This window comes from Trematomus bernacchii, unplaced genomic scaffold (assembly GCF_902827165.1).
Source record: "Trematomus bernacchii unplaced genomic scaffold, fTreBer1.1, whole genome shotgun sequence".
Lineage (NCBI taxonomy): Eukaryota > Metazoa > Chordata > Actinopteri > Perciformes > Nototheniidae > Trematomus > Trematomus bernacchii.
In genome coordinates, this window is record NW_022987708.1 from 320609 (window position 1) to 332662 (window position 12054).

A 12054-nucleotide genomic window follows, 5' to 3' on the forward strand; every position below is an offset into this window, starting at 1 on the left:
GCCTACTTTGTCCTCCTCATTGCCTCTCTTTCCCTCATACCTGAACTTTCTGTCTCTTTTTTTATTGGATCATGGATTTGAAAAAACCTTCCCCATTTAAGTGAAAGCTCTACAAACAAAAGGGCCTTGGTTCAACCCTTTTACTGTCTTTGGGGTCAATTTGACAGTGGTGTAAATTAACTACATTTACTCAAGTAGCCTACTGTACTTAAGTACAATTTGAGATACTTTAATTGAGTATTTCAATGTTTTGCTACTTTCCACTACATTTACTTAATACCTTTAGTTACTTTGCAGATTTGGATTAATTATGTGAAATATAATAAACTCTTAAATCAGACTTTAGTTCCACCTGGAGTAAATTCACAAGCTACCCTGCAGTATACAAAGTCATTAAAACTAGCTGCTCCTTTACCAGCTTTGATAACACTTATCAATAATTATAATCAAACATATCATATATATTTATTCTGAAATGGTCCAATCTGCATAACGAGTACTTCTACTTTTGGTACTTTAAGTATATTTTGATGCCAATACTTTTGTACTTTTACTTGAGTAACATTTTGAATGCAGGACTTTTAATGTAACAAGAGTATTCCTACACTCTGGTACTTCTACTTTTACTTAAGTACAAGATCTGAGTACTTCTTCCACCTCTGCAATTTGACCTCATTCAATGTCTTAAAATAAGGACTTGACACATTTAGTTTGCTTCATATTTTCTGACTTAAATATAAAAACAGGGTCAACATATAAAATAACCATGAGGATTTAAGTCAATAGGGGAGAAACAAACATTTATTTTTAATCTAAAAGGTCATTTAGGTAGTCAACAAACAGACATGAAGTGCCCACCTGTCTCATTACATTGGGTTAAAGTATCAAGCATTTCTGGAGGTTTACACTGCTACAACAAGGGTCAGGTACATAAATACATTTGATAATAATAGGTGGTTTAAGATGTAACATTTTAAACAATGTTCTGCTGTTCAACTCTGACAATGAATTCCAATATGCCTCTGCTAAATATTAAGCCCCCTTCAAACCGTTCTGAAATAATGAAATACATCTATTAAAGAGCCATTTATGACTCACTTTCCCTTGTTGAAACTGTATTGCATGATTTCAGTTTGTATATCCATCCACACTGATAAATAACACAAAAATGCCTCTGAAGTTAATGTCGAAAAAAAAATATTGATTGAAAAAGCACCATAAAGAACAGAGGTGTGAGGTCTGTTGTTATGCCTGTGAAGTACATTCAAAATGATTTGCTTATGGTCTTAATCAGTAAACAGAACCTGCAAGTCACACAATTTTCTCTTAACATTTGGTGATGATGTTTTTGAGATCAGAAAAGTGGACCTCGAGTTGAGATTAATTTGTCTATAAAACATAATACCTTTGTTTTTAAGGTTTTTCAATATGAATACACTTTATGATGTGTGCAAATGTTGGCCGATTAATAATGACAGGACCTGGCAGTCACAGTGGGATAATGCTGCTTTTTGCTTGGTTAAATTCATTAAAGATGTAAGACATATGGGACTACTTCAGGACCCATTAAGATCTCTGCTGGTGCACTCTAAGTGCGTCAAAGACACATGTCTTTTATTATAGTTTTAGTAGGAGCATTGGTAAAAGCAATGCTGCTCTGCCAATCACACATAATTGTGTTGTATTGTCCCATTATATTCCATTTTAACAGTAGTTGTACAGGATTTATGTACCACTTTCATTACATTACATTGTATTTAGCTGACGCTTTTATCCAAAGCGACTTACAATAAGTGCATTCGACCAAGAAGATACAAACTTGAAGAAAACAGAATCATATACAGTAAGTACATCAGGTTTCATAGAGCCAAACCATTTCAAGTGCTACTCAACTAGCTTTAGATAAGCCAGTCCTTTCCAAAACCTTCAATGTGCTTTTACAGTATGGCTTGGCGTATCCATAATTCAAGTTATAAAATATTGCTAATTTTAGTATTGGTATTTTCAGATTACAAACCAAGTAATAGTATATCACCCACATTCCTACAAAACCTGTGGATAACAACCATAAACTAAAATAGTGCTGGTAAAAATTAACATAAATTATTTTGTACTGATATTTTTCAAGTTTAAAAAGTACTGAGTCTGCATTGTAAGTACCGCCTCCAGGAAACAGACATGCTGGCACTCTTGAATTGATATGTTACCAAACCCTCCAGCAGGGATGGGCAACTTTAATGGTAGTGGGGGCCACATAATTTATGTACTTGCCACCAGGGGGCCGCAGATTCACTTGGAACACACACACACACAAATTCCATGTATTGTATGTAATTATTAACAAATTAAGTCAGACATCTTCATTGACATTTTACAATCTTTCAGGGAACATCCTCTAATAAGCTCACTAAACAAATATCAGTTCACAGACATTTTATTTAATTTGTACAAGTGGCATGTTTGTATTGAACAGGTTATTTAACAGTGGAATAAATCTATTTTAAACTATTGGAAAGCACGGAAAATGTATGTGCATCAAGATTAACAATTAAGATGACATAAACATGAAGTCATGAACACTAACCCAGACATTAGTTGTCTAACTTGAACCTAAGACACTTGTATCCCACAATAAGGGGAATGTCAACACAGACACCTGTCAACCCGCACTCTGCTGTTCCTCAGCGCAGCCCCCCCTCCCTCCCGCTGAAATTATGAATTAAAAGCATATAGTAATCATAGATAACAAGACAGGGTCCGTGACCAGAGCCGGCCCGACCCATTAAGCGACATAAGCGGCCGCTTAGGGCCCCGCTGCCACTAAGGGCCCCCTAGCAAAAAATGAAAAGAAAAAATGAAAAAAAAAATAATAATCTCAGTACACCGTTGCCGTGATAAGTATGTTTAATTAATTTTGTTAATATGCCTAGATTGCCTACTCTCAAAGTCATGTATTATATTATTGATTCAATAATATAATACATTAACCGTGCTTTACCTGAACCTCATCATGACACTAGAGAGGACGGCAGGATTGTAATTTCCCGTGTTCAGTGAATGCAACAGAGGCAAGACACCAGACCAACCTGAGAGTTGAATGGAAATAAACATCTGTCTTATTGGCTGACAGGTACCTATCCTGTGAGCTGTGACAATGTTTAAACTGTCAGTCGACTCAGAGTTTTTGAAGATGGACATAAGACATTTTTTTCTTAAAAAAGACGACAATTCTCAAGTGGTGGCTCACACAACAACCCCAGAGCCACCACTTGAGCCAGGTAAACAAGGTATGTAAATGTAAGTAAACTTCCAAGTTATGCGAACATGTAAGCAAAGCATAAATTACAGCTACGCTGACGTTACTTTGAATCGCGGGGGTAAGCTAAACCGTTAGCAAGTAAGTAGCTATAGCTAGCCAGATATATTAAATAAACACTTTGTCATACAATCTAAATGTTATGTTTTGTAGCGTTACCTGGTGATTTCAAAGAAAGCTCTCTGGGAAATGTTGACTTACTGTTCGACATGCATGTTTGAACGTATTTGCAGCAGTAAATGTGGCTGTTTGGCCACTGACGTTGCCATACTGTAACAACACCTGAATTTAAATGTGCAACATCTTTTTGTGACAGATTTTTGCATGAAATTATAATTCTTCTGAAAGATTTTCCTATTGACAGCTAGTTTCTATGTGAACATTATGAAATGGACAGCCAGAGAGGATAAATGAAAAACAGTTATGAAATACTGTATGACAGTAAAACAAGAATACAGTTTAAAAGGGGAGTGATTAGTAAAATATCCATAAAGAAAAATCTGTTCACAGTTCTGTTTCATATGGGTGTTGACTGTTGACAGATGTATCCATAGATCTCTTAATGTTGCTCTCAAAGTGCACCAGATTGATGCTTTTAACTTCAATATTAAAAAAAAAATCTTCCCGGGGAGCATGCCCCGGACCCCCCTAGACGATGTTAGGTCCACGGTGTTTACATGCTTATTTATACAATATGTGTGCTTATGCTAACATCATAAGACAAAAGTTGGTTCCGTGTTGTGTGTAGTGAGAACGCGCTATGCAGGGGTCGGCAACCTTTTTGATATGAAGTGCCATTCAAAAGAAATGTTTTTATCAGCGTGCCGACGATCGTGAATTATCAACGGGGGGGGGGGGTGAAGAGCTCGACGCTCGTGAACTGTCAACAGGAGGGCGGGGGAGCCTCGCTGCGAGGAAGCAGTGTGTGGACCTGTCAGCGCAATTTAGGATTAGGGATGCTGCGATCGCCGATCCGATCGAGTGGGCGAGTCCTATGGGGATCTTCCATTTAAAGTGATGTTTAAAACTCAGTTAATGGGGCTCATTCACTGGCGCTTCCACAAACAACAACCAACATAATTGTTACATTCAAATGAAGTAGCCTACATTATTCAAGTTTACATTAACTTTGGATAATAACACGGGGGAAATGAGCGGAAGCGCTCTCTTTTCCTCTCTCCCTCTCTCTCTCTCTCCTGACAGCCTGTCAGTATCTCATGCAGCTCACTGATCCAGTAATGAGTGACAGTGAAGAATAAATATATTTATAACTAGTTCCAGAGGTAGATCAAATAGCTAAGTGTGTTAGGTCTAACTCTTGTGTGTTTTGCTCCGCTCACCGGTCCGTCACAGCGGGTGGAGCTGCAGGATTTCTGCTTCACACACGTTGCATACCGCTATTTTATTGTCATTTTCGGACACCTTAAAATACTGCACGACTGGTGAAGCCATTTTGGCGAGCTTGTTTTGCCGCACCAAGAGAAAAGTGTCATGTATTTTACGTCTCACGATCTGCATTTTTAGAGAGCACCGATCGATCGGCAGAGAGTGGGTATCGGCCGATATCGATCGCCATGCAAAAACTGCAGTATTTTTACAGCTCCTTATCGGTACTGCAATTTGTGAAGTGCTTTCCTCTGTGGTGAAAATCAGCACTGCATTACGGAGGAAAGCGGCAGAAAGTCGCCTGGAGTTAAAGAGAGCGGGGCTGCGTTGCGTGCATGGCTTCCTTCTGCAGGTAACGGGGAGACGCGCTCTGGCGGCGGTCTCGTTCAGGATCCGAAAATAAAATTTTAATATTTTGCACACTTATTCCACTTATTCCTAGTGTGCCACTGGTTACGGTGCCGCGTGCCAATGGTGGCAAGCGTGCCAGGGGTTGCCGACCCCTGCGCTAGAGTGAGGGGGGCCCCCAAGCCAAAGCTCGCTTAGGGCCCCCAAAAGTCTAGGGCCGGCCCTGTCCATGACAGTTTGTTTTCATCTGATTTCAAATAAACAAAGTCTTGGTTTTTAGAATATTAAACTTGTTTCACCAAATTCAGATGATAAATACAACTTTTAAGCTTGTAAAGGCATAATTACAAGCGGTAACTTAACGTCACAGCAGGCATAACAACAGCCGGTGTTTCTTGTGAGTATTTCCCCGGGAAACAAACACAATACACACAAACGCGTCACAGATTATTTCGCGGTATTCTTTTAAAAAAAAAAATTTTTTTATTATATACGTTGTTTATAAATTAATCTGAGGGCGTTTGTGTGTGTGTGTGTGTGTGTGTGTGTGTGTGTGTGTGTGTGTGTGTGTGTGTGTGTGTGTGTGTGTGTGTGTGTGTGTGTGTGTGTGTGTGTGTAGGAGTGAACATAGAGGACTTCAGGGGGAGTCACTATGCAGATTGGAGGAGGCTGAGTCAGCAACTGCTCCACTTCTGTTGTATGAAACTACTGTATGAAACACACACACACACAAACGCATGCACGCACACACATACTCAGTGCGTGAAGCTTTTTCTGCAGTGCTGAGAATAAGAATAATACAGTTTATAATTCCATGTAGTCAGCAGACAGAAGAGATGTTTCGGGCTCCGCAGGCCTGCATGGTGAACAGGTAAGGTGGAGCACTGAAAGTCACAACACAGTTTGACTGTTACTGTGTCTGTTGCATGGTTGCTGTAGACACCCAGAAAAGGTTCATTAAGCTGTTACCAGATGCACTGTGATGTATGAAAGTGGTTCAAAGTGTTGTAAAGAAGTACTCAGAAGAATAGAAATCTCAATAACAGATCGACAGACACTATGGGCCTCCAAACAGACTCACCAAGCTCAGGTCAAAGTCTGCTAGTCATTTGTCTACAAGATGTGTCTCCCCCTAATTGTATATTAATTTAAAGAAGAATCATTCAAATTCATGAGGACATTCCAACAGAATATGAAATGTTATTGGAATTATGTATTTATTACATTTTTCGAAACCTTGAAATCTAGGAAAAAAAGGTTTTGCGAGTTGGAAACACACACAATGTAACAGAAACCTCCACTGTGGGAGTTCCTACTGCAATTGTGTCCAGGAGCACATACTCACAATGACACTCATAAAGCTGAATATGAATTGTGTGAAAATGGTGCTCTTCAAAAAAAGGGAAACCACAAGATCACACCAAGGAAACATGCACCCAAAACCAGTATTAAATCCACCCTTTGGGCCATTTAATTGTTTAGCCAAAGTGTGTCAGTGTTTTTCAAGTTTATACCTGAATGACTAATAGTGGTTGTAATATACTCCCAGGTAAGCACACATATCTTTCTTTCTTTCTTTCTTTCTTTCTTTCCTTCTGTCTTTCTTTCTTTCTTTCCTTCCTTTTAGCTGCTAGAGGGCAGCCTTTCCCTTTTCATGTTGCATGGCAGCAGCAAAGTCTCTGACTAACCCTTTTGGAACTGTGATAAGCAGAGGAGTAAGGCCCTGGGGTTCTACATAGCACCTTCTTCTGAGCGCCTGCGTCTGTATTCAATTGCTGTTTTAATAAAAAGAGAATACTGCAGCCAGTGTTGTTTTTTGTGTAGCCGCTCCAAGCGCTTATATTTGAAAATATATAAACTGTTCAGGATAGTGCTGATGACATCACTGTGGAAAATGGAGGATAAGTCTGTATTGGCCTTGTCTGTCTGTCTTTGACCCAAAAAGCCCATTTATAGCAGCAGATGTGCAGGCAGAACCATGTGTGTTGCAGCAGGTGAGTGTGACCTTTATCTCTGTACACGTATCGCTTCACAACGGTCAGATTGAGCGGTGAAGCTTTATACAATTAGGAGGGCAAGAATCGTCTAGTTGAAGCCAGTTGAAGCTCATGGTGAAATTAAAGTCAAACAAATAGATAGGAGCACAAATATAGTAAAGACAAATATGGAAGTCATGAGTAGTCATGCTTCAACCTTTCTGAAAAGAGCTAGGAGCATTTTTTGGTTAAAGGTTTGGATGAGCCTCGCTCCAGCACCATGCCAGCGCCTTTTTGACAGAAAAAGACTATGTGGACACGGGGTCTAAGCCAATGCAGTGACTTTCTAAGCACCGGGGACAGATGTTCTCTGCTTTAAGACTCTTCAGCTGGGCTTACAGAGCTCATCCTCTTTCTGCTGGATCCACACATCACACACTTTATGTGACAATCAACTGAATTTAGCTACAACTGGAGTTTTTTCTCACTCTCTCGGGCTGTACTGGACAGTTAAAAAAATATTAAGGATTAGTAAAGCACCTAAAAAAATGTGATACCAAAATGTGTTAATCTTTTATTTACTTTTGAGACAGGATGTTTCAGCGAATCCACATTCAAGTAACAACCCTACATTTTACATCCAGCAGGGGGCGAGTTTTTACTCTTACTGCCTGAACGGTAGACACAGGTCTGCAGTTTAAAGGGGACCTATCATGCTATATTTTAATAATATAGTGTAGGACCATACCTATACAGTATAAGGCATATTTATACTTTCTTTTTTTCAAAATACCAAACAGATCATGCATTTTAGCCATGCCTCATTTCGCTCAATTTGCACTTTTTTAGCCCTGTTTTTGCAAGGGCTGATTCTGTGAGAACAGCACCACCTACAGGCCTGGCATATGTACTACAGCGTCTCCAGCGCTTTCGAACGGCAATGGCCGTGGCTGTCTCCTGATAGGTGGAGAGTTGGCCCAATAGCCGTAGCGCAACCGTCCTGACGTCAGGACAGTGTTCAAATCTGGATCAGTTTTTATCAGATCCGTTGCAGCCCCTTTTTTAGAGATTTGGGTATGGAGGGAAATAGAGAGGGTTGTGTTTTCTGACACTTGGTGAGTTCCCTGGAACACTGGGGACACATATTCATGTATAAAAGACGTACAAAAGTGCATTTTGCATGATAGGTCCCCTTTAAGTAAAACCATAGTGTTATGTCCTCATCAGGACATTGTTGTTAATTCGTTGGATTTGTCTCCCCCTGCTGGCAGTAGTTGAAATTAGTAAAATATGTACCATGTCACCTAGTGAGGAAGCAACACATGAACAGGACAGCCACATGTTTTTATCGACTACAATCCGCTCTAATCCTTGACGTTCCATGCCTTTGGTCGCATTATTGGTATGTACAATTGATATAAACGTAGTGTTCTTTCATTTCCAGTTAATATGTGAAGCAATTAATAATGTGTGTTGTAAACTCCTCTGTAGAACTACCGTTAGCTACAGCCATCATTTTGTGCTACAGCCATGTGTGTGTAGGTTCTTTGGTGTTAATTCAATGTATGTTGTATAATGTGTGTAAATATTCTTCTGCATATTTATGTACTTCTTGTATTGTGTTTATTTCCTAGTTTCATTCTTTCTTCATCATTAAAGCGATTAAACAACATCTACGGTCTATAGTCCTTGATGGTGGAAGCTGACAGTCAAAGTGTACAAGAGATATGTGCACGTAGGACGACACAGTGGAACAATAGCTTTCTCGCGGGCTGGACAACAGGTTTGAGCAGATACAAGTTACTGCTGCTACATTACAGCTAAGAGAGAAGGCTACAACAACAGTACTAATGAAGAAACCTCATCCTCGGCTTCACAATGGAGGAAAAACAGGCAAACTCGTTCAAAGTCAGGTCTGTCGCATCAAGCTCCGTGAAAAGCAGTGCTTCCACAAAGCAGCAGCTATTGCACGCGCAGAAGCAGCAAGAGCACGAGTTTCTTTTGCTAAAAAAGAAATGCAAATGAAAATAGAAAGAGCACGCATAGATGCATCTCTGGACGTCCTGAGTAGAGATGTCCCGATCCGATCACGTGATCGGGGATCGGAGCCGATCACGTGATTTTCAAAAGATCGGAATTTTTTATTTTATTTAATGTTACAAAACAAAAATGACCATGTTCACGTCTTAAAGTCATCCTGAGTGGGCAGGGCGCAGTGTCTAATAGTAGCAGTAAGCTAACAAGAGGCTACGTTCAGCTGGTGCCTCAGGAGTCGGGACAGAGAAAATGTCAGGAGTTTGGAAGTATTATAAAATTGAAAGCGAAGGCAGTGTAACAGCCAGATGCAATGTTTGCAAGGCGGAGGTTCCGCGTGGTGGAAAGAATAGAGCTAGGTTCAACACGACCAATCTAATACAAACACCAACAACAACACGACGAGTACACAGCGGCCACTCAGGTAACGGCACTGAAACAACCGACACTTTCAGAGACTTTTAAAAGGAAAGAGAAACTGCCCCAGAACAGTGAAAAGGCCAAACAAATAACAGCCAAGATAGCTGAATTCATCGCGTTGGATGACCAGCTGTTACCTTTTTTTCCTCTTAATGCATTGCATAAAGATCGGATCGGGAAAAATCGGTATCGGCAGATTGTCAAAATCAAATGATCGGAATCGGATCGGGAGCAAAAAAAGGTGATCGGGACATCCCTAGTCCTGAGCATGGAAAGAGAAGCAGCCGCTGCTATTGCTGAGGCAGAAGTCCTTGAGGCGGCAGCAGACAGTGATGGGGATAAACATAGCTTCAAATTAGAGCTCCCACTCAAACCCGAAAACCCCGAAGAGCGTACATCCGAATACGTACTTCAACATCCTAAATCACACAATAGCCTTCAGTCAATGCCAGAAATGGAACCCATTCATGGATATGGAAGCGCTATGCCACAGCAGGATAGGATTTTCCCTGCACTCTATAATCAAGAGAATGACAATAACTCTCCTCTACTGATTAATATTCCTGCTCAACAGTCGGTCAAGTTGGGACATAGAACAGAACGAAGACATTCAGTTGAAGTTGGACAGAATCATGGATGGATGAGGACAGGAGGACTCAATGATCGTAACCGTCCACCAGCTCAACACCACAGCACTCCATTAGCTGGCAACGCAGAGGAGAGTCAAAGCATGACAGACTTTGTGAGATTCTTTGCTCGGCGCAAACTTGTCAGCACAGGATTGTTACAGTTTGACGATCGTCCAGAAAGCTTTAGAGCCTGGCGAGCTTCGTTAACACGAAGTCAGAGGCCTAGACTTATCAGTCAGAGGCCTAGACTTATCGGCTAGCGAAGAGATGGACCTGCTAGTCAAATGGCTAGGAAATGAGTCTGCTGGTCATGCAAGGCGGATCAGAGCAGTGAATGTGAACCAACCTGAAAGAGGGCTAGCCATGGTGTGGGAAAGACTGGAACACTGTTACGGATCACCAGAAGCTATTGAGAGCTCACTCTTCAAGAGACTTGATGGGTTCCCCAAGTTGATGAACAAGGAATTTCAGAAGTTGAGAGAGCTTGGCGATCTGTTGATGGAGGTTCTTTCTGCCAAGGCTGAGGGAGATCTACCGGGCCTCGCCTTTCTAGATACCTCACGTGGCGTCAACCCCATTGCACAAAAGTTACCATACAACCTACAAGAGAGATGGATAAGTGAGGGCACCAGATACAAACGTCAAAACGGTGTACCATTTCAACCATTTTCCTTCTTTGTGGACTTTGTCTGCGAACAAGCAATGACAAGAAATTTCCCCAGTTTTGATCTTACCATGTTCAACAATACCCTGTCTTACTCAGAAATGCCTGCCTTCAAGCAAAGCAATAATAGAACAACTATTTCAGTCCATAATACCGACGTGTCTTCCCCCTCCGATGCAAAGATGACTCAAAAGATGACTGAGGAGCCTGGCAGACAGTGTCCTATCCATAGGAAGCCTCATCCTCTACAAAAATGTCATTTAGAGAGAAATCCCTTGAAGATCGTAATGCCTTTCTTAAGGAAAATCGGATCTGTTACAGATGTTGCGCCTCAACATCACATATTGCCAGAAACTGCAAAGCGAGCGTCAAGTGCTCCGAGTGCGAAAGTGAAAGTCACAACACATCTCTACATCCAGGACCCCCAACCTGGAAGGCAAAGGCCATTGACCCTGCCATAGGGTATGGCGGGGAGGATGAAAGTACACCTGCTGACATTGCAGCCCTGTGTACCAGCGTCTGCGGTGGAGACCTGAGCGGCAGGTCATGTACGAAGATCTGTCTTGTTAGAGTCTTCCACTCAAGTTATCCAGACAAAGCAGTAAAGCTTTTTATGCCATCCTCGACGATCATAGTAACAGGTCACTTGCTCGCCCAGAGTTCTTTGATCTTTTCAAGATACAAGGCCCCAAGTCACCTTACTCACTGAAGACATGCACAGGAGTGGTAGAGACAGCTGGAAGAAGAGCGAGTGATTTCCAAATCGAATCTCTCGATGGGCAGGTTTGTCTATCTCTCCCTACGCTAATTGAGTGTAACCAGATTCCTAACAACAGATCAGAAATCCCCACTCCAGAAGCTGCGCTCCACCACGCACCCCTGAAATCTGTAGCTCTTCAGATTCCTAAAATGGACAACCAGGCCCCAATACTGCTTCTCCTTGGAAGGGACATAATAAGAGTACACAAGGTGCGGGAACAGATCAATGGTCCTCACGATGCCCCCTATGCTCAGAGGCTCGACCTAGGATGGGTCATCGTGGGAGACGTCTGTTTGGGAAATCTTCATAAGCCATCCATGGTGAACACTCTCTTCACAAGCACGCTAGAGAACGGTCGTCCATCTCTCCTTCAACCTTGTCCGAATCGCCTCCTCATCAAAGAAAGATACAGCGACTCTACGTCAACTGACCCTGCAAAGAGCTACTTCAGTGATGACTCCGCCTGCGACAAAGGAGAAGACCATCTTTGATGTACAGTGTTCCAAAGAACTAAGGACGAT